Genomic DNA, 23,577 nt, shown 5'->3' with positions numbered 1-23,577 from the left:
GGGATGATAAGTGCGACGCTCGCTGGTGCTTCTAGCACGGTATCGCCTCTAAGCGCAAGGCTGTGAACTGACGCAGTCTTCTCTTCGTGCATAGGGCAACTAGGATATTTGAACCGTAACCATGGCGAAGAAATATAGATAAAAGCATAAAAAAAGGGCCTTGGGTGCTTTCAAGTATTTTAAATATTTTTATATATATGTGAATAAAATTAATAATTTAAATTAGTAAAATAATAAAAATAAATTAGAATGCATTTATAGTGAAACTCAATAAATAAACTGAATGTTTATTGTAATTCATTAATTTGAATTATTTATAAATTAATAAAGTAGATATTTGTAATTCAAATAAATTATACATACGGGATAATAATCACACTTGTATAAATACACTTAAAAAGTTTATAAACACAATTTATATCACTAATATTAACAATAAATATATGTTTTTAATGATATGAACCAGTCTTTAATATCATCACTAAAGTATAAGATTTAAAAGCACAAACACAATTTTATATTTGTACGTAACCTTTTTTTCATACTGTAAAAATTTCGTTGAATGGGGCGTACTCATCTTATAAAAATTCACTCTCATAATATTTTCACAACGCACCTAAAGAAGTATAACTTCGAAAATTGTATTTTTTTTACGTGAAAACGTCAATTCGCTTGGTAGTGATAGTGGTCGAAATCTTGTGTGATAAAATACCGTCAGATTTGAATCGCTAATAACTGCGGGACTGATAACGTGTCAACAATGGTTAAGTCCACAGAGGATAGATCATGTCTGCACGTGTTTGCAGGCAGTATTTGTTTTGCCTGTGACATCATCGTAACAGTGTGTCATGAATTAGTGTAGCGTGGAAACGCGTGTAGCTGTACATTGATTCGGGTGTCGTGAAGAGCTCGTGGAGAACAGCTAGGACAAGAGAGTCAAAAAATAATTCGCCGGAATATAAGCGAAAATTGGCATTAAAATGAAATTATTTTATAAGTAATGTCGTCATCTCATATGACTCGTAAATATGCTCGAAATTATATGAGACGCAAGTCAAGAGGAAAGCTCGCTTCGAAAGGAATCCAAAAAAAGAGTTAAAGGTCCGGTATCGAGCGAAAAAAAAAGCGCAAAGCGATTACGTCTTTGGTCCATCGGGCATTCAGCGGCCAGCGACAGTCCAAATGTCTAAGGCCATATGCAGGCGTCATTACAATTCTGCAAACATATTACTACTTTGTGTAACCATTGTATTGAAGAGATTGATAATTAATATAGACCTGAAAAATTCGCGGGTTCATTTCGTATTATGCTAAAATGCAAATAATTATACCTTATTGCGGCTTTTGCCATTGGTTCACTGTTAATCTGGAGGACTGAGGGCCAATTAGAGACCCTCACGCATAGAAGTGTCGGAATCACAGGTTACCCAGTCGTGACGTCTCATAAGTCAGCAGCCAATGAACAGGTGGCATTTGCCCGAGGGTGTAGAGGATATTGGAGTCCATCCTGAAGTTCATTGAACCCGCGAATTTTTCTCCGGTCTCTAATAATTAAATTAAATGTTAATACTAAACACTTGTTACGATTTTATCACGACTTTCTCACGAAAAATCTACGGCGCGGGATCGAAATGAGCTTTCTTTTCTCTCTTTCTTCTGAAGCTCAGTACACCGTATGTGTGGCCAGGCATGCAAGACTTTAAGGCTCCCCGCCTACCCAGACGCACACACGGAGAGCAGAGCTTCAGGAAAAAACACGCGATATAAAAACTGCTCCAGGTATACGAGTGGGGTCTTATTACGGAAAGCATTTAAGAATTCGCTTAGTTCCGATAAGTAGTTTGGTTTCCGGATTAATTTTTTAAACTGTACTTTTTTTTTTAGAACAGTTAAATTTGCTAAAAGGCGTGTTTTCGGAGTAAGTTTTAGGCATAAAATAACCGTTACAGATACTTGCAAGCACTTAACGGGACTTGCATTACACTTTTATCTTCACTTCTCCACCATATATAATTTTATGGTCACCAATATCGCGTCTTTCTGTTATCGTATTTCAATGATTCAAATCTCAGAAGAAAAATTTCGGGCAAAATCAGACTTAGTGCTAAAAAAAACACATTCGCATCGCTAATTTTATTTGCTCTCTCTCTCTCTCTCTCTCTCTCTCTCTCTCCCCCTCCCCCCCTCTGTTTCTCCCCGTTTCTTTCACTGTGTCTATCTGTGCCTGCTTCTTTGTCTCCCTATATGTCATATATATGTTCTTTCGAATACACAGGAGAGAGAGAAAGAAATTGCGCACTTTTACATAAGATTCTTTTGGAAACCGGTTGCCAAGAAATAATTTGCAATACTACAAGAACTATACGTTTCTTGAGATAGTACTGAGTATGTGTCTTACCCAAATTGGCGCATAGTTTTATATTTGAATAGATTTTTCATTCTGTGCCGGCAGTTCACATGTCCTTCATTAGGCACCTTGCTAATGCTAATGTTCTGTTTCAGTTTTCTATTAAATTAATCGGTAAATACTTGTACTAATCCCCGAGGTTGGTACAGTTCAAGCTCAAGAAAATGAATAGTAACAATTCGACTTGATTGAGTTAAATCGTGATGCTAGGGCCATGCATATTTCGCGAAAAGATTCCGAGACCAGCTGAAAGTTAAAAACACTGTAGCATCGTCTGTTTTCCGTGATTGGGCGAATTTTTTTTTCAGGTACGTGACGATTGTTAAAAACACCAATGACAGTAATTCATTGCGGAACCAAACGCGTCCTGAGTGTCTCAGCCAAATAAGGCAACGACTTCCCCCGCAGACGACCGCCAATCACAAGGAAAAGAAAACGCTGGTGCGCGCGCATACCTTGTTGCAGTCTAAGTAGGCGTTCAGATTTATTCGCGAAAAATGCCTGCCCCCTAGCTGATGCGTGTTAAATAGGGACCGGAAAAATTCGCGGGTTCAATGACCTGCAGGATGAAATCCATAGTTCCACGTACACTCGGTCAGATGCCACCCACTCATTGGCTGCTGTCTTGTGAGACGTTCCAGCGTAGCAGCCTTGTGATTCGTATAAAGCTTTGATCGGGCGTTTCTAATTGGCCCGGGAGTCATCCAGGTAGAGTTGTGAACCCAATAGCACGAGGCAGCACCAGTGGCGTAGCCAGGATTTGCGTATGGGGGGTGTTAAGAAGCATGGCCCCCCCCCCCCCCCCCCCGTATTAAAGCGGGGGGTCCGGGGGTCCTCCCCCGGGAAAATTTGTATTTTAAGGTGTAAAATAGTGCTATTCTAGCAGTTTTCGGTACTTAAATTTAAATATTGTAATGGTAAACCATTTTTATTAATTTTAATATGAAAATTGTTTGAGTGATGAATAAGAAATTAATTAAAGATTTGGTGCTAAGGGGGGGGTTCGAACCCCTAAAACCCCCCCCCTGGCTACGCCCCTGGGCAGCACTGAGGTACAACGATTTGTATTTTAGCCTATCGCGAAATGAATTCGCGAATTTTTCCGGTCTCTAGTGTTAAAATGTGCGCGGTCGACGACGCCTGGAAAGCTGTTCAGGGGGAAGCGGCACGCACACACTCGAAAGCCCCGAAGAGCGGCGGCGGCTGGGAGGAAGCGCCGGCGTGACCCACTTCGACTGCCCGCCGACTGCAGACTGCAGGGGCGCCCGCGAGGTGGGCCGTCGGCACGCGCTCCCGCGACACGGCCTCGCCCTACACGTGCCCGCGTGCCCACGTGCCCGCGTGCCCGCGCATCGAGCCTCCGGATCATAGGTATACCTCCACCGTCTATCGGTCCATGTTGGAGTAAAAAAAATCATCATTCGTATCGTATCCCTTCCTTTACGTACAGAGACATGCAAAATTCGCGGATTCATTTCGCGATAGGCTAGCATCAAAACAACTATACCTTCGTACCCGCTTCTGCGATTGGCCCCACATTTTATCCGGGGGAACTGTGAGCCAATGGGAAACACTAGACCAAGAAAGTGCCGAATTACGGACAGCCTAATTGAGACGTCTCACGCGTCAGTAGCCAATGAACAGGTGTCATTTCCGCGAGTATTTAAAGGACAGTGGAGTCTATCCTAGAGGTCAATGAATCCGCGAATTTTGCCGGTCTCTACTTATGTATATATAGAGACCGGAAAAAAAAATTCGCGAATTTTTTTTCGCGGTGGGCTAAAATGCAAATCATTATACCTCAGTGCTGCCTCGGCCATTGGTTCACAACTCACCTGGATGACTCTCTGGGCCAATGATGGTTTATTCGATGGTTTCTTAATAAGTTTTAGGATCGAGTCGCGACTCACTAGTGGGTCGCGACCCACCGTTTGGGAACCGCTCCAGTCCAGATGCGTAACATCTTAGCTGTCGGCACACGGCATTTGGTGGGTGGAATTCCGTGAACATGGAACCGGAAGTCGCGCGGAACAGAAATGTATAACCGCGGTGCTGCGATCTGTGGTGGATGTTGCGAACCTGAGTCCGCAAAGCAAAAAGAAAACGTTATAGTATTAACTGTAAAATTGAATTTTATGAGGATAGGCAGTATTTTAACGAAATTCCTTGTCGAAAATCCCGTGCCGGGGGGGGGGGGAGGTGTCTTTTTCGCTTTTATCAAAGTCCTTTCATTATATATAGAGTCCCGGAAATTTCGCGGATTCCTTTGGCCTCAGGATAGAATTCAAAGTTATAGCTGTGCTCGACCCATGTTTACTTTCCCATTGGTTGATTTCTTAGCGAGAACATTTTATCCTTGTTATTTGGCACTACCTGATTCGCTTACTTCTTTCCTAGCTGGACATCGTTGGCTCACGGTCGTAGAGGGGCGTGTCCAGATAACTGCGGTCCAATCATGAACACAGTGCGACAGTGTGAAGGTTTGCATTCTAGCTTGCGACTAAATGAATGCGCGAAAATTCCGTGGCTCTAATTATATAGTTTAAAATTTCGCTCTGCAAATGGAATGATTCGATAGCTGAGAATTCTAGCGACGTGTGCAGAAACCACCTGTGGTTTGCGTCCAGAAATTCAGTTAAAAACACAATTTAGATGTATTTATCACGCTCAGTATTTTTTATAAATATTTTTTCTTTATATTTCGTGTCAGTTTCGTATTATAAGTGTATTTTGCAAACACATCTCTGGCGAGTTTTTTAATGCTCGTTGGTAGGAACATTTATTTTTCACGAAATAATCTGATCGCTCATTAGACTGCGATAAGGCATGCCCGCGCCAGTCTTTTAATTGGCGGCCGTCTGCAAGAGAAGCCATTGCCCTGTTTTGGCCCAGCCATTCAGGACATGTTTGCTTACCGTACTATAGGCTATGACTGGAGACCGGAAAAATTCACGGGTTCAATGACCTCCAGAATAGACTCCAATATCCTCCACACACTCGGGCAAATGCCATCTGTACATTGGCTGCTGACTTGTGAGTCGTCTCGACTGGGTGGCCTGTGATTCGACACTTCTATGAGTGAGGGTCTCTAATTGGCTCTCAGTCCTCCAGATTAACAGTGAACCAATGGCAGAAGAAGCACTAAGGTATAATTTGAATTTTAGCATAACACGAAATGAACCCGCGAATATTTCAGGTCTCTAGCTATGACTAGGTACAGGAAAAATTCGTGGGTCAATGACCTGTAGAATGTACTCCATAGTTCTACGTACACTCGGTCAAATGCCACCCACTCATTGGCTGCTGTCTTGTGAGACGTTCCAAAGTAGCAGCCTGTGATTCGATAAATCTTTGGTTGGGTGTTTCTCATTGGCCCAGAGTCATCCAGGTGAGTTGTGAACCAATAGCTAGGGACAGGAAAAATTCGCGGGTTCAATGACCTGCAGGATGAACTCCATAGTTCTACGTACACTCTGTCAAATGTCACCCACTCATTGGCTACTGTCTTGTGAGACGTTCCAGCGTAGCAGCCTGTGATTCAATAAAGCTTTGGTTGGGTGTTTCTCATTGGCCCAGAGTCATCCAGGTGAGTTGTGAACCAATAGGAGAGGCAGCACTGAGGTATAACGATTTGTATTTTAGCCTATCGCGAAATGAATTCGCGAATTTTTCCGGTCTCTACCAATAGCAGAGGCAGCAATGAGGTATAACGATTTGCATTTTAGCCTATCGCGAAATGAATTCGCGAATTTTTCCGGTCTCTACTCATCTTGAGGTTAATAATGTAACATCCCATATCCCTTGTCTGGGATGTTAAGTTTTTTGAATAGTAAAATTCTAATTTTATTTATTTTACTATTTTCTTTTGAATTCCCCTATTTTTAAAAAAAAATCTATACGTGTGCACAGTTTGTGTGCTTTTTAGTCTACTTTGCTAGTCAAAGATTCCGCGAAATCATCCAATTGCTCTGTTCATAACAAACGGATACAAACACTTTGTCGATCTCTTGTTTTACTTTTGCTAGCAGATTTCAGCTGAACTCTTTCAATATCATTGTATAAGTTTGTTTTATTATATTTGTTGCTATCCGTGTCTTGTCTGTTCGCTTACTTCTTCTAAAATACTGTATGTCTTTTGATGTAGTTTCCACCATCATCTAGGGAATATCTTCCGGCTTCTTTATGTGGACAATAGATGCATATTAAATATAAAGATAATAAAGAAATCTCGATGTTTTATAGTCAAGTCGTGAAAAGACGCTTTCAGGTGCTTACACGGCTTAGGCTTAAACGTGACTGATAAATCATATATATGCACTATACTTTGAAGTGGTTTTGTTCTCTGCCATAGCCATCAACACGTTCCTGCGAAAAGTAGATTAATTTTGTTTTATATGAATTTTTCCTTATCATATAAACTTGTGTCATTAAAGAAATTGTACGAAATTTCTCTTAAAAGGTTCTGTAAAGTCCCTGAATTTTGTTTACCGTGTGTTCGTAGACCTGGTATGTATTTAATCACCATGTTAGAGCTGTGTTTCATAAGTATTAGAAGTTCATTCATTACCGGTTCTAGTAGTTTGCCACCAGCATATTTTCTTATCTCAAAAGCTAATCTCTCTAAAAGTGATAAGTTTAAATGGACTTATCAGCTTTCCGTTGTAGATGTGGTTATTATTGCTAGTCGTGTGGTTTTCTTTTGCCGGTCACTGGGCCTTTTATCAGCCAGTATTGCTGCGAATGTGGTTTCTTGCGATGTTTCTTGGCGAATGAACGAATACGTTCCTTTCACAGCAGTTTTAATCATTCATTTGCAGCTAGCTATTTAAACTATCACGAACGTTAGTCGGTACTTAGTTTGTGTTGTTGTAGTGATTAGGCGATGAGGGATAATTAATTATTTAATAGTGCCTATCGCTACCAAGATAAGGTAGTGTAAAGTTAATTTTTTTAAAGATTTGAGGATTGATGTTATACAGTATTGGAATGACAGTGATGCGTGAATTTGTGGTTTTCAAATACATTTTGACTAGGGGCAGGCATTTTTCGCGAAAAGATCTGAACACTTATTAGACTGCAACAAGGTATACCCGCACCTGTGGTTTCTTCCTTGTGATTGGCGGCCTTCTACGAGAGAAATCGTTGCCTTATTTGACCGAGCCACTCAGGACGCGTTTGCTACCGCACTGAATCACTGTGATTGGTGTTGTTACTATCGATATGTACCTGGGAGAAACTCACCCAATCACGAAATACAGACGATGCTATAGTGTTTTAACTTTCATCTAGTCTCGAAATCTTTTCGCGAAATCTGTAGGCCCCTAATTTTGACTAACAGAAATTTCATGAGTACTGAAAACAAAATAATAATGTCTATAGCAGATACTTGCCAAATGTGTGAAAGTATAAGGGGCATTCTTTACAATTACATGTAAGTTTCAACTTTACCTCCAACAGGGTGTTCTAAACGCACTACTGTCGCCTTTTTAAAAGTTCTCTAAACTATTATTAAATTAATTTTTTAGAGTACTGAACTAAAAATAATACACATAGTAGAAATTTTAGTTTAAAACAGTACATTTTAAAAAAATATTTAACAATTTTTCAAAGTTTATGGGCGGCCTGAAGTTATTTGTAGAGACTGGAAAAATTCGCGCTTTCGATGACCTCTAGGATAACACTCCACAACCCTCTACATACTCAGGCAAATGCCACTTGCTCATTGGCTATTGACTCGTGACACTTGTCAACTGGGACGCTTGCGATTCGATACTTTTTTGGTTGAAGGTTTCCCAAAGTCCTTCAGATAAACTGTAAGCCAATCACAGAAGCAATATAAATGTACAGTTGTTTGGAGTCTAGCATATCGTGAAATGAATCCGCGAATTTTTCCGGTCTCTAATTATTTGTATGTTGTTATGTCTTTTTTTTTTTAAATCTGTAGCTCGTTCTATCCCATAACCCGGTACTACTTTCAATAATGTTCAATTTAGGGTGAACTTTACTTAGCACAATCACTTGTATGATCTCTTCGTTACTCATTGAACTTTCTCAGGACCTCGTCACAGGTATCGACCAAGTACACTTGATGTCCTGAGTATGTAGTGCGGACCCTCGCAGCGAGCACGTGAGTCATGTATGTGTTTGTCGGTTTGTTTCAGGTTCTGTGGGGGGAGTTTCTGGTGTCGCTGTGGAGGTTAAGTTCTGCAAGCAACCGAACCTGATGTAAGTATGTTCACGCACCGAAAGAAGGGTTTCAGGGCAGTATTACGAGACTTTATCGGGTTAGCGAAACAAGCAGTGCGTTGTTGGGATACAACAGTGACCTAACTCGCGGGCCGTATCCCAGAACGCGCCCGAACCAAATCTCAGGAAGGGAACAGAAAAGCAACTGTTTTTATAAACTGTGCCCTGCGCGAGGCTAGAAACTGGTTCCGACGCATTCTAGCGGACGTTCGCGGCAACTATCGTTAAACTAGGGATGGTAAATATCCTGGAGATAGCAGCACCGTCACACGAATTTAATGTTGATCTAAACTCTAATTTTTGTGTCTTGGAATACCGTCCTAAATGCCATTACGACAATATTTCTGCATTTCGTTCTTTTGTTTAACCGTCTACTGTCGTCTCTATTTTCGAATAGTGAAGCCATAATTATATATATACACACATACGTTAATAAAGCTGAACTACGTTGCTCTTCACAATCAAAACTCGAATATCGTTTAACATTTTCCAAGTGACGAATTTTTACTGATCATTAACAGCATGATCGCTACAATACCTATACTACTGATTCTTTATTATATATAAATTAAGCATATAATAATAACTTTAAAATTAATTAATATTTAGCGTGTGAGCCAAACTATTAAATTGATTCCCTTTTTCTTTCTTCTTAATCTAATCCGGTTAACTTGTTCTGCAGTATTAATTGTGAAGGACTTGCTTCAACTCGCTCTCACAGTTGATTTAAATGACAAGTTCACTGAACTGCCAGTGACTTCCCACCGTTCTTGCAGTGAGTTCCATCGGATGTCGAACCAAGGAACGTTTCGGCGTGGAAGACGGGAGTCCAGACCACGTTAAGTTTAGTTTCGGGGAGTTTTTTTTTTGTTTTGTTTTTAATAACTCGCACCCAACATCTTTTCCAGCCCATTTTTAGATTATTCGAACGGATTAAATTAGACTTTTCAAGTTATCTAGTAAAAAAAAAAATAACACGAAAATATGCACATGAGTAAGACAACAACAGCCACAAAACAAAAACAAATTTAGCTGACAGTGTGGCCATCCTTTCGAATAATTTTATATATATATATATATGTGTGTGTGTGTGTGTGTGTGTGTGTGTGTGTGTGTGTGTGTGTGTGGCAGCAGAAGTGGATAGGTCGAGTGACCCCCCTTGGCGAGCGATAGCGGGCGACGAGCGGGTTTTTGGAACTGTGCTGTTGTGTGTGCGTTGGACGAGCGAGCAGTGCGAGGCAGTGCGTTGGGACAAGAGGCAAGCGGTAAGAGACGAGCAGTAGGGAGAGAGCCACTGTCGAGCCCGAGCTCCAGTGTGGAGAGTAATTAGTGTGGCCGTATAACGTATTTAATTAATTACGTATCCTTCCGGATTTAGGTACAATATTTAAAGATGCAAAAAAAAACATCTATGTTATCAGAAAAGCGGTTAATTTGACGCATGATCTCGAGGTTGGTAATAGCTAGGGACCGGAAAAAATTCGCGGGTTCAATGACCTGTAGGATGAACTCCACAGTTCTACGTATACACTCGGTCAAATGCCACACCCACTCATTGGCTGCTGTTTTGTGAGACGTACCAGCGTAGCAGCCTGTGATTCGATAAAGCTTTGGTCGGGTGTTTCTCATTGGCCCAGAGTCATCCAGGTGAGTTGTGAGCCAACAGCAGAGGCCGCACTGAGGTACAACGGTTTGTATTTTTAGCCTATCGCGGAGTGAATTCGCAAATATTTCCGGTGTCTAGTAATGGCTCCAGATATCGAGTGTCAGCCCGTCGCACCCGTCCACTCGGGGGTGGAGGGGGTGGATTTAAAGACGGGGTGTGGAATCTTTGAATATATATACTGTATAGAAGTCGCCAGCCCAGGTTAAAATTTCTAATACGGTTTTGAGGTAGTTGGTTAATTCACCGCCGCAATCGCCACCATCTCCAGGTCATCGACTTGTGGTGGTCCCTAGCGGACAAGTGTCGAACTCTTCAAACACCCCTTCCCCCTCCCGTTGAACGACCTTGAGCTGCAATGAATGATGGGTGGGTGGGTGCGGGGGAATGACAGCGGGCGACAGCGCTGCGCTCTAATGTGTAAATAACAACTAATAACGATACAGGGCGTTACGGCAGCGCACTGCAGCCGGTGAAGTTCCCAAGCTGCTCATCATACGCTTCTGAAATAACGTAGAGTAAAATCCTATCCGCTCGCGACTTCTATACAGTATATATATATATATATATTCAAAGGTAATGGCTCCAGATATCGAGTGTCAGCCCTTCGCACCCGCCCACTCTTGGCGGGTGTCGATGGGGAGGGGGTGGATTTAAAGAAGGGATGTGGAAGGGAGAGGAGGGGTGGAAGAGTCTGCAGATGCCGTGTCGCGAGGCGCCGCTCGCTAATTCGCCGCCAATTCGCACGGCGAGAGCCCGCGGCCTTCGCGTCGCGGATGTTTGCGGTTCCCATTGCTGCCGGCGGCCGCCCATTCACCTCCCGGAGAGCCTCACGAGGGCGCTCGGTTATGTTCCGTGATCCGGCACGCACGCTCCGGATTACAGAACGTCCGTGCGAACTGTAAATAAAAAATTGAATATATTCTAAAATTTATAAAAAAAAATAATTAATCAATTTATATTAAAAAACAATTTAAAAAAAAAATAGCCTGTCTGTTAAGTCGATTTACGGACGATAGTTTAACGTGACAAACGTCATAACGAAACATTGATGAAATGATTGCATACTTTTATGAATAAAATTGAATCATTTTTATTGAATTATCACTATTTTGTATGGATACAAAGAAGGAGTGAAATGAAATCTACAGTTTAATTGATAAATTTACTTTTATTGACACTCATTAATTCAAATATGTTTATTACTTTAACGAACAGATTATTTTAACTATAACTTTTATACATGTTTGCTATTTAACTTCTTCCAATCTGTGTTATTCTGTTAAGTATAGGACGATGATAGGAAAAGTAGGAAACGAATTGGAGTGTTTCAAGTTTAATGTGCCTCGAAAAAGTCAAATCGATGGTTGTTCCAATCGAGTGCGGCGCAAGCGTACAATGAGTGTAACGGGACACAGCGTAACGGGACAATGTGCTTAACGGGATAATTTTTTGTGCGTGCAGCCGGCGTTCATCGATTTATTAGACGTCACGTCAAAAAACTGACGATAGATCCTTCAGTACGTGGCTATTTTTTTCTTCGAGAAGATACTGATTATTTCGTACGAAAGTTGGCGCAAAATTTGACATTTTCATTAACGTTTTGTTCAAGCATAAATATTTAAAAAAAAACATGGAAAAGATAATCGAATGTTCTTTAATTTGACTTTATATTGTTTTAGTATGCTTTATTAATGTGACATTTAATATCGGAAAGCTATGTAGGGAACGATTAACAAATAACTTGTTAAGTATTGGATGTACTGGGACAACACAAAGCATAAAATAATGCCCGGGTAAGAAACCGAACCTTGTATTACTGCGAACATTATTTTGTAGTGATACAGTTGTTTTCATTAGATTTACAAATTTATTGATATCTGTAATTTTAGATGAATATATCTGTTCCATTTAATATATACACATACACACACACACACATACTTTCTGGAATGTTGGAGAAAATATCTCGGCTGCTTGGGGGAAAAGAAGTTTTAAGTCACAACATCGGCAACATGGTATAAAGTCAACGGTTTAACGATCTCCTAACAGGAAGGACCTGCTCCTGGTGTTTTTAAAAGTAAAATCAGCAGAAACCTGTTTTTTAACGTCATTAACATTGATTCTTGTATTTAGAATTAGACATAATTTTTTCCCTCAAATATTGACGTATACCTACCATTTTTTCCTGCAGCCTATTTATTATACGGCACAGTGTTTTAAAACAAGTAGTAACAAACTGCTTTTCAGCAAGACTGAAAAATTAAGCATTACTGCTTAATAAAATGTCACTTTTATCACGTCGCGTTAAATATAACCTCATACAAAACAGGTTAACACTGCACTGAAATAAAAACCGACGACAACCTCCAAACACAGGCTGATGAAACGTCTCTGGAAGACCTACTCAGCATGATCGAATCGCGGCTTACCTACGGTAAGAATGTGTGTGAATGTGTGGGAGAATGGTATTAATGTAATACTATATTATATTAGCAACTAATGACTCTTAACCTTAATTTACATTTCAGTAGGTGTTTGTGCTAATTTAGAGTTAAATACAAATACGTTTTTTGTTTATCTTTTTATCTTTGTATTTTTGGTTTACACTCAAATTTTTTATACATGAAATATTATTTTGCCCTGATTTATTATTTTGCTTTTAATATGCAATGTTAATGTGGTTAAGTGCAAGAAAAGGCGTATCGCCTCATCCCCGCCCCAATAAAGACGTTAGCAGTAAATAATTAAATAAACTCGATGATAATCTCAACGCGAATAGCAGGACGTTTTACTTTTCTATTTGGCTTTGTCTGGCCCAGCTAAGGCGGGAACGGTTTACATCACACTGAACCAAATGACGTAAACAACGTATGAATACAATGTAGCTATCAAAAACATGTAATTACGTGGTAGTCCCGCTAATCCGTGCTAGATGGAATCGGACCCATTCCGGATCACTGAAAGTCCGGCTTGAACGGAACTGGCCTTTAAAATTTCACGCAATAAAATATAAATAAAATAAAAATACAATGTTTTTTCCATTCATAAATACAACTTTTCCGACAGCTTTATTTTAGCTGTAATACTACTTACTGTACACGTGAACATAAGTTTTTTAACTTACGAAAATGAGTTAATTCCTGCTAATTTTTTTTCTCGTCGATATCAGCAGGATGTCCGGGACAGTTAGTGATAATTTTTTTTTTTTACCTGAAACTAACCAAGCTAGGTAATAAAATACGCCGTACTTAAAGACCTGTAAAATTCGCGGATTCATTCGGTGATAGTCTAGAATTCAAACACATATACCTCTTTGATAATTTTTTGTTATTGGCTTACTGTTCATCTGGACGAATCTCAACCATTTATAAACCCTCAACCAAAGAAGGATCGAATCACAGACAAACCAGCTGAGACGACTTACACAAGTCGGCAGCCAATGAACTTGCGTTATTTGCCCGAGTGTACAGGGGTATGTGTGCAGTCTATCCTGAAGGCCATCGAAACCCACGAATTTTGCAGGTCTCTAGCCGTACTGGAAAAAATACAGTAAAAAAATTATTTTTGATACTGTGATTCACACACGTTGAATCTGTATACCCTAGGGCTTGGAGAGCCGGTGTCTTCGATGTGTTTTGGGGGTGGGGAGAAGGGTGCCGGACGAGAGACCTCCGGGGCGGGAGTGGGGGAGAAGGGTGCCGGACGAGAGACCTCCGGGGCGGGAGTGGGGGTGAAGGGTGCCGGACGAGAGACCTCCGGGGCGGGAGTGGGGGAGAAGGGTGCCGGACGAGAGACCTCCGGGGCGGGAGTGGGGGAGAAGGGTGCCGGACGAGAGACCTCCGGGGCGGGAGTGGGGGAGAAGGGTGCCGGACGAGAGACCTCCGGGGCGGGAGTGGGGGAGAAGGGTGCCGGACGAGAGACCTCCGGGGCGGGAGTGGGGGAGAAGGGTGCCGGACCAGGGAGTGCCGGACGAGAGACCTCCGGGGCGGGAGTGGGGGAGAAGGGTGCCGGACCAGGGAGTGCCGGACGAGAGACCTCCGGGGCGGGAGTGGGGGAGAAGGGTGCCGGACCAGGGAGTGCCGGACGAGAGACCTCCGGGGCGGGAGTGGGGGAGAAGGGTGCCGGACCAGGGAGTGCCGGACGAGAGACCTCCGGGGCGGGAGTGGGGGAGAAGGGTGCCGGACCAGGGAGTGCCGGACGAGAGACCTCCGGGGCGGGAGTGGGGGAGAAGGGTGCCGGACCAGGGAGTGCCGGACGAGAGACCTCCGGGGCGGGAGTGGGGGAGAAGGGTGCCGGACCAGGGAGTGCCGGACGAGAGACCTCCGGGGCGGGAGTGGGGGAGAAGGGTGCCGGACCAGGGAGTGCCGGACGAGAGACCTCCGGGGCGGGAGTGGGGGAGAAGGGTGCCGGACCAGGGAGTGCCGGACGAGAGACCTCCGGGGCGGGAGTGGGGGAGAAGGGTGCCGGACCAGGGAGTGCCGGACGAGAGACCTCCGGGGCGGGAGTGGGGGAGAAGGGTGCCGGACCAGGGAGTGCCGGACGAGAGACCTCCGGGGCGGGAGTGGGGGAGAAGGGTGCCGGACCAGGGAGTGCCGGACGAGAGACCTCCGGGGCGGGAGTGGGGGAGAAGGGTGCCGGACCAGGGAGTGCCGGACGAGAGACCTCCGGGGCGGGAGTGGGGGAGAAGGGTGCCGGACCAGGGAGTGCCGGACGAGAGACCTCCGGACTGGGGAGCGGCAGGCTGATCGGCGATGCGCGACGGGGCGACAGGTGCAGCCGGCGGCGCTGGAATGCGGAGAGGCCGGCCCCCAGGAATGTCTTCCTCTTACTCATGCTCCCGGCCGGGAGGAACACGTCAGCCCCCCCCTCCTCCTCTTCCATCTCCGGCCGACATTCCACCACTTGTCGCCTGTCCCCGAGCGATCAGCTGCGACACGAGACTACACTCCGTCTCGCGCTCGGATTGCAGTACCCGCCCCCCTCCCCCCTTCAATCCTTGGTGAAATCACAAGACACCAAGGACGTAAAATCCTTAAGGATACGGAACTTTCGTATACGCGCGCAGATCCAGAGAGTTTTCACGGTGTGAGGTTTTTAAACCGACACACAAAAGTCACCTCTGGATAGGGTGCAGGCATGTATGTTACACACATGCTCATAATTTTGACCTATATATGCATGCAATAAGTATTTCTGTTACTCAGAAAGTTTTCCATAAAAAAAAATGTTTTGCAGTTTACGTTTTTTTTAAAAAAAAAAACCCCGTCACTATCTTGCAAGCGCAAGCCGGCCCCCCTCAGAGAGGGACTTCTTAATTCCATAGCGGCGGGGGGGGGGGGGGGGGAGCTGTTAACCACCCCCCCTCCCCCAAGGATCTACGACCATGAAAAATACTGTATCCATCACTTGTTGTCGTGAACAAAGACAACGCCATGGCGATGACAGCCGTGACGCTTTGCCGAGACAAGGATGATTCTGCGATGGTTTGCTATTGCCTTCCGCGGGATGAAGGCAATAGAATAAAAATTCAGTGCTAAAACACCAATTATCATTTCATATTATTAATATACTATTAATAACAAGGCATTTAATTAAATTATGTGCAATGCTCAAGAGAGCAAAAAACATAAAAATAAACAAATTCTTGATGAAAAAAGATGGAACCAAGATGGCGTCTTTCAATTACATCTTCTTGGAAATATAAAAAAGGAATATGATGTATTTTGACGAAATTAAGCAGAAAAATGTATTTCTAATATGTTCATACCAATTTTACAATGTTTTATGTCCTTTAATTTTTTGGTGAAAAGGGGGGGACGACGACAAAATATGCTGTTTAAAAAACACATGTAAGAGAGCTATCGCGGTATAGTTCTAGAAATTATCTTCAGGGCATAATTAATGCCACAAAAATAAATATTTAACTTTTTTAAGATATCACGTTTTTAAAACTGATTAAAAATGTAAAATAATTTCTCCTAGCTCCATACAGATTTTCCTTAAAAACACGTGATTGTGTTTTTTTAATACCTATACAAATACTTGTAAGATTTAAAACGAAAAAAAACGCGTGCATGCAATAGATAATTGATGCATGAATAGTTCACTTAAGTCACTAACAATCTTAATTGCACTGCAAATGATATGAACTGTTGTCAGAGTTTTATCTATTGCATGTGCCCCACGTTTTTTTTAAATCTTACAAGTATTTTCACAGACATTAAATATTCACAAACATAAATTTTCGGGACAAATCTGTGTGGGGCTTATACATTTAGTCAGTTTTGAAAAACGTGGTATGTTAAAAATAAATATATTTAAATAATTATTTTCTGCTTTTTAGTCTTGTGTGTGCATTGTCATTCAGTTCTGAGCTATGTTCAAAGTTTCAAGTCTCTAGCTCACCGGGAAGGTAGTTTAAAATCGATTGCAAAATTTGTACCGAACAAACAAACAAACAGACGGACAGGAAAGCGAGTAAATAAAAAAAACGTAGGTAAAAAAAATAAAATCAACCTGTTGTTTGAGACCGAGAATCAACACGTAACGTTTACGTGAAATAAAAAGCTGTTTTTTTTTCGAGCGATTGCTGCAGCGGGAAATATTTTTTTTTTGCACGCACGAAGAGAATTAGCTGGCTTCCGTCGCGAATGCATCGGTTGGCAGCACTGGGAGGGGAGGGGGGGGGGGGGGGGTCGCGACCGCGTCGCTTGTGCGGTTTCTGCTCCGCGGCCTGGAGCGAGACGAGGGAAATGGTTCGAAGAGAGACAGCAGCTGGGTTTCTTGGGTGGACGGGTGGGGGAAGGAGGGGGTTAGAGCAGGAGCGAGTGAGCTCTGTATGTGTGTGTGTGTGTGTGTGTGTGTACGTGCGTGTGTGTGCGCGCGCTCGCTCGCTCGAGCCATACTTGGAGCGTGCGACTTTTTCTCCAGTCGTAGTCCCACGGTCCGCCTTAGCCGGCATCGTACGCCACTTTCTTTATACGGTGCGAAAACTGGCATGAGCCTTTTGCTGCGCCCTATAACCAATGTAGTCCTGTCCCCTGCCCCCTACCCCCTAAACTAAGCCTGTCGCTCTCATCCTTTTTTATTGTTGCCGTGCGACTCGAAGCTCCGAATATATTTCACTTTTTTTTTTATTCTCACGTCGAGATTGATCCCTTTGTTAATTCACGAGACAGAAAAAAAATATAAACTGGACCGGCGCCTAGCGATACGTAGGCTTGCTCTCGCACCGCGGGTATTCGGAACGAGAGGTGGTAAATTTTGCGGCGTTACCCCCTTCTCCTGGTCCACTCGTTACTTTCCCCCCCCCTTCTCCTCTACGTTATCCTGCCGTCTCTTCAGCTGTTTGCATGGCGGTCCCCCCCCCCCCCCCAACACTCCTTTCTATCCACGGGGCTTTTTAAAAGTCCCGTTTGAAGAGTGGCATTCCTGTCGGATACATTAACCTTGTTGCGTCCCTTTAAATTCATTTCGGCTGGGAGAGAACGTGGATGATGGGAGGGGAGAGCGGCGGGGAGTTGGAGTTGTGGTGGGGGCAGAGGAGGGGGAAGACGTCGGAGGCTGCCAGAGGGCCCGTGGGAGGGAGATGTTATGTCTGGGGCTCGCCGCTTGTCTACTACCGCGCGCGAAAACATCGGCCACGCAACCTCCGCAGGTGTTGGCAGTCGGCGCATGCGTTTCGCGCGAGTCGATGAAGAACATTAATCAAATTTTTTTTACGGCATAAGGTATGTATTTGTGAGGAAAAGTTAAAAAAAAAAAATAATTCTTACAAATTTTTATATGGAGGGGGAAAAAAACCTTGCAGCAGTTTAAAGTGGTGACAGTACCCTACTCACTGTTTTCGTCGTCGCAGGCATGGAAAACATTGAACAACTATAAATGTCCTGAAAATTGCCAGAAAACGTTTTAAAGGTCAGGTAAATGAATCTTAACACTTTTGTTACTTTAGTTCAGTGTATAAAATGTTATGCCTATTAAATTTTGATAGGAAATGTTGTTGCTTGGTGAATTAATCGTATGAAAAAGATATAAGAAAATACAAACATTTCGATTTAAATAGCTTGTTTGCGCCGAAATGTTTTAAGATTTATTTACTTTCCAGCACATGTATGGCTATGCTTTATTTTAAGATACTTCCAAATTAGCTTTTTGGTTAAATTTTACTATGGTTACCTCTTTGAGTATTCATTTAAAGCTTAGTTCTGCTTTCTGTCTTATCATCTATTATGTTTATGTTATGTTTATTTTTGTAAAACTTAAATGTTAATGTAATAGCATAAAATCTGGCTATGTGTAAGAAAAATAATATCGCCTTAACTTCGCCACCAATAAAGACGATGGTGAATAACTGCTATTTATATGTAGAATTTGGTTGGATACGAGTGGCTTTGGCGGAAGAAAACAGTTCGGTCAAAGCCTTTTACCCACTTGTCACGTTTACAATCCAGCGTGACCTTGCAAGTGCGATAAGGAATACAAGGTTGACTTACGCGTGCATGGATATTCAACAGAGCGCTTCGCTTCGGGTGCCATCATAAATGCTCCCAAGATTCTCAGTTTTTTAAATATATTTTTTTTTACGGTAAACGGTTTATTTTTAATAACTAATGTAATAGTAGTGAGTTAAAAAAACGTGATTAGTGTCAGAAAATGCTTATTCGCTATTGCCTTTTCCGCAATCAATTACAGCTTAAAAAACTAATTTCAAAATAAAAAAATTGTCGGTAAAACATTTGATTTTTTAAAATTTCATTTTGAGTACGATTCTTGTGTCCGTGGCGTTTCTGTAGAACGTATCCAGGCGCACGCATCCCAAATGCACACCGCGAGTTCCTTTGTTTCGGAAAAAAAATTATTTATCAAACTCGTTTAATAATTAAGTAATTAATCAAAATTGATATAAATATCGATAGAATTTTGAAATCTTAATGTTAAATGAGCACTATTATTATTGTTGTGAATTATCTCGATGAAGCCACTAATTGTATTCAGTTTTATGATTATATTATAAAATAACCTGCATTAAATTAGATCCAAATTAAATTTTATACGTTTTATTTAACATTACTAGATTTACAAAATAGCCCAACAGGAGAATTCAATTTCATTAAGTCAAAAATTGTATAAATGATAAAATAACATATCCATTTTTATACCTATTCATCTGCAGTTGCTTTGATCGGTAATTATTTGGACTTTTTCTGTTGGCACATTCGTTATTGTACGTGAAAAAAACGAATTCATTCTTCTTTACTGCTTTACAAACAGAAATTTCCACTTTTATAGCCATGGGCATAAAAAAATATGGCATAAATTAAACATCGTGTCAGGAGAGCTTAATCACAATCTAAAGTGTGTCTGCTGGTTGATATGACACCAAAATTTATTTAAATACAAATAATATTGTGTAAACTGTTCTTATGAAATATGGTCGGTATTTATTTCTACTGTACTAATTTTACTTGTAATTAATTTTTGCATAGGTGGTATAACATAATACGGAAGAATAAAATTGTGAAATAATAAATCTAATTATTTTAAAAATTTCGCAATGTTCTTTAAACTATCAAAATATGCTTCTGAAGTGTCCACGGCAACATTTCATTCATTGATGCATCGTGTGTACAGCTTCATAAGGATAAAGCTTGTTAAAACGTTCGTTTGATGTTAGTATAAATTAAAAAAATTTCAATGATACATTTTGCTGTGTAGCAGCTGTATATCTGGGTAGAAAAAAAACACGTTTCTCTCAATTTAAACAAATACTCAAAATACAAAAAGTGGAAGACATTGATTCTAGAATAATGTTACCCGCGCAAATAGATTTTTTTATATTTTTCTTCCACACTTGCAAAAAATAATGCAACTTAAGAGTCGTCGATTAAAAAAAAAATTATGTTCAACACTCGACTTAATTATATAAAGTTTTCCTGAATGTAGGCATGTAATATTATATTAAGATATACCAAATAATATTCGTTTGATTTAACGTTGGATACTTGTGATAGATACATAATCGTAAAATAACATACATGTAATTTAATAGAAATAGTCCACAGTAGTAAATATTAATTTAGTTAAAATTACCAATGAGTCATGCCTTTTAAATTGGTAAATTTAATGTTCGTTTATTACTGTGTTGCATAACTTAATAAGCTTTTTGAGAAATTAAACATTATTTCTTCAAGTCATTTCCATATAGATATAATGCAAATGTTTTACTTAATTAGCTAGCCAAGTTGAATTTGTAACATTTTTGTGCAGCATGGATGATAACGAAATGGAATAAATAACAGAACCTTTTTGGGTTTTAAAGCAATTTTCATAGAAAAATAAAATAAAATTCTTTAATTAAAAAATATTCTGATTATTTTAAAAGGCCGGTAAAATAAATATATATTTTTTGGGTGCAATTAAACCATATCACATAGCCGCCAGTAAATTTGACCTTAAAACCTAAAAAAAAAAAAGTTTTTGTTTTATATTTCATTTCATTCTCCTTATCCATACTGCACAAAAACGTTAAAAATACAACTTTGCCAGCTAATTATGCAAAAAAATTATGTGATTTATATATAGTTTTATTTTGTGAACGTTCAGCCACTCAAAAAAAGTCGGCAAGATTAACCGTATGGAACGTAAATAAAAATAATGATCAGGAATGGCGTAGAGACCTGCAAAATTCGCGGATTCATTTCGTGTTGTGCTAAAATTCAAATAATTATACCTTAGCGCTGCTTCTGCAATTGGCTCACTGTTAATCTGGAGTAATTAGGGCCAATTAAAGACCCTCGCTCAAAGAAGTGTCGAATCACAGACACTCGGTCGAGACGACTCACAAGTCAGCAGCCAATGAACAGGTGGCATTTGCCCGAGTGTGTGGAGTGTAGTAGAGTCTATCCTGGAGGTCATTGAATCCGCGAATTTTGCAGGTCTCTAGGAATGGGTCATACACCCTTAAGTCGCTTACCCGTTTTTTTTTTTTTTTTGTAATTTGAGAATACGGATATTGGCGGAAGGTGGGCAGTAGTGAGCCAGCCGTACAGCAACGTCGTGTAACAGGGTCTTCGGGGCGGTGCGACTGCGGGAGGGGTGTCGGTCGAACCAGGGGGGGTGAGGGGAGGTGAGCAGTTGTTGGAGGGGGGAGGTTGTGAAGGGGGGGGAGGAGGCTCACAGGAATGCGCAGCTCGTGATGCCTGGGAGCCAGGTAACACAGGTACTGCGAGACGAGGCAGACGGCAAGGATTGCCACTTGCCACTGGACAATGACCCTAGCGGCGAACTTCACATGGCGGGCCCTAAGGTTCAAAGTCGCTTCTCCCCCACCCCTTCCCCCCCCTCCCTTCTTCACCCCCACCTCCTTGCATGCCTCAGGGACGGGATTCCTCAGTCCGCCAGGGCTGTACAAAAAGACGCCTGGTCTGACGGTCCAGAGTTTTTGTTTGAAAAGGGGTCCACGGGTAAGGGGGGGGGGAGGATCAAAGGACCTCGCCACGTCTGTTTTTCTCTGTGCATTCTCGTTATGAAGGAATGAGCCTGGGAAGAAGGGGAGAAAAAGGGGGGAGGGGACAACGTCGCTAGTGTTTTAAACGTTTTAACGATGTAGGGACTGTTTTGAGGCCAATAGCTAGGGACACTATCTCACAAAAAGTACGATAATTTGAGGTATCGATTCTTTTCCTTATATCCGAACGGTTGATTTTTTTCTTCAAATTAATAAATAACAAAGCGAATTACTAATCATCGATATTTTTTATATGTTCGTGTGTGTTCTCACGTACGTGCATATGGACTTCTTTAACAAGCTACCAAACACAACCGGAATTCCGCACCTGTTCGAAGACATCAGAAATTATTTTCTTCTGTGGAACGCACTGACGGGAAATTCTCTTGGATTGAAGTATTTCTCAAGCCACACATTCACTTCTATTTGAAAATATTGTAAGAAAGTTTATCCTAAAAAAAATTAATTCCTGTGGCGAAATTTCAATCACGCCTCTTGGGAATTTCGAAGGAGAAAAATTATTATAATCTTTGTAATACTTTTTTACCATGACTATTTTAGTTTACCAAATATATTACAGGTTAGTTTCAACTATCATTATGTTTATTTTGGCACACCAATACGTTTGGTATGTCCCCTAATGTTTACGAAAGGGTTTATGTTGCTACACGTAGGTCCGCCATCTTTGTGACGTATTTCTTTTTCATAGACTTGCGTTCCATTTTCACAAAATTACTCCTACAAAATGCTGTATACCGAGAGCTTAGGATGTTTACACATTAAAATGCATCATAACATTTGAATTAAGGTGAAAGGTCACATTTCTAAGTTGCAAATATTAAATGCGTGTATTTACAGCGTGTTTTTTCGTCTTTTCGTTTTGTCGTGTTTTTCTCTCGTTTCAACTGTTGTGCTGAATTTTTTTGGGTTTAATATTTTTGTGCTGTCATCATTTGTGGTTTTTTTTCTTTATCTTGTTTTTTTTTTAACTATTGTGTTTGTTTCGTCTTTTCGTTTTGTCGTGTTTTTGTCTCGTTTCAACTGTTGTGCTGAATTATTTTGGGTTCAATATTTTTGTGCTGTAAATCATTTGTGGGTTTTTTTTTTCGTTCTGTTAGTTTTTTTTCTCTCGGGAATTTCAGATTCGGCGCGGGGAATTCCACGGAGCCGGACTCGGGACATTTCGGAGCAGCTGGTTGGCAACGCCGATCCCGAGATAAAAGTTTCGCAACCTCGGTCCGAGGTGGACGACCGAGCGGGGGGCCCCGGCGCGAGCATTCCTGAGCGGCCGGACCTTTGGACGGCCCTGGAGCGAGCGCGGCGCGGCTGGCCCGAAAGCGTGCAGGTATGCGGAAAGGCGCCTCGCCCCCCCCCTCCCAGTCCCCCCCTCATAGTTTTTTCCTCTTCACTCCCACCCTACCCCCCCCCTCCTGTAGAAACTCGCACAGAGGGCCGCAGCGGTCTCCCTGTACCCTGGTCCTGTGTTTAGGCTTCTCTTTGCGGCCGCCTACTAATCATCCCACCCCCCTCCCCTCCTCCATCTCCCCCCCCTCAAATCACCCTCACCCCCCCCCCCTTCTAACTCTTCTTTCACCGACAGCTTGTTAAAACACCCCGGCTCCGGTAACACACGTTGCATTCCGCGCGGCGTTGCCACGTCAGCTACCTGCCAGAGGACAATTTTTCTGATCTGGTAGCACCGTCACTGTCACTTACCGACGATCGTAATCAATCTCAATCCAGAAAATT

The 23,577-nt window shown here is 41.9% G+C and overlaps 1 long non-coding RNA gene across 2 annotated transcripts in view; it reads left to right on the top strand.

The window, feature by feature from the left end:
* The window catches only part of LOC134538130 (uncharacterized), a 101,363-nt gene that overhangs the window by 50,839 nt on the left and 26,947 nt on the right, over nucleotides 1-23,577 (top strand). For both annotated transcript variants that reach the window (XR_010076095.1, XR_010076094.1), the window contains exons 2-3: nucleotides 8,569-8,632; nucleotides 22,971-23,173. This is a non-coding gene — a long non-coding RNA (uncharacterized LOC134538130). The remainder of the gene's footprint in view (nucleotides 1-8,568; nucleotides 8,633-22,970; nucleotides 23,174-23,577) is intronic.

The sequence above is a fragment of the Bacillus rossius genome, chromosome 13 (assembly GCF_032445375.1).
Source record: "Bacillus rossius redtenbacheri isolate Brsri chromosome 13, Brsri_v3, whole genome shotgun sequence".
Lineage (NCBI taxonomy): Eukaryota > Metazoa > Arthropoda > Insecta > Phasmatodea > Bacillidae > Bacillus > Bacillus rossius.
The sequence above is the reverse complement of the archived record's forward strand: the minus strand, read 5'-3'. Positions and strand labels throughout refer to the sequence as shown.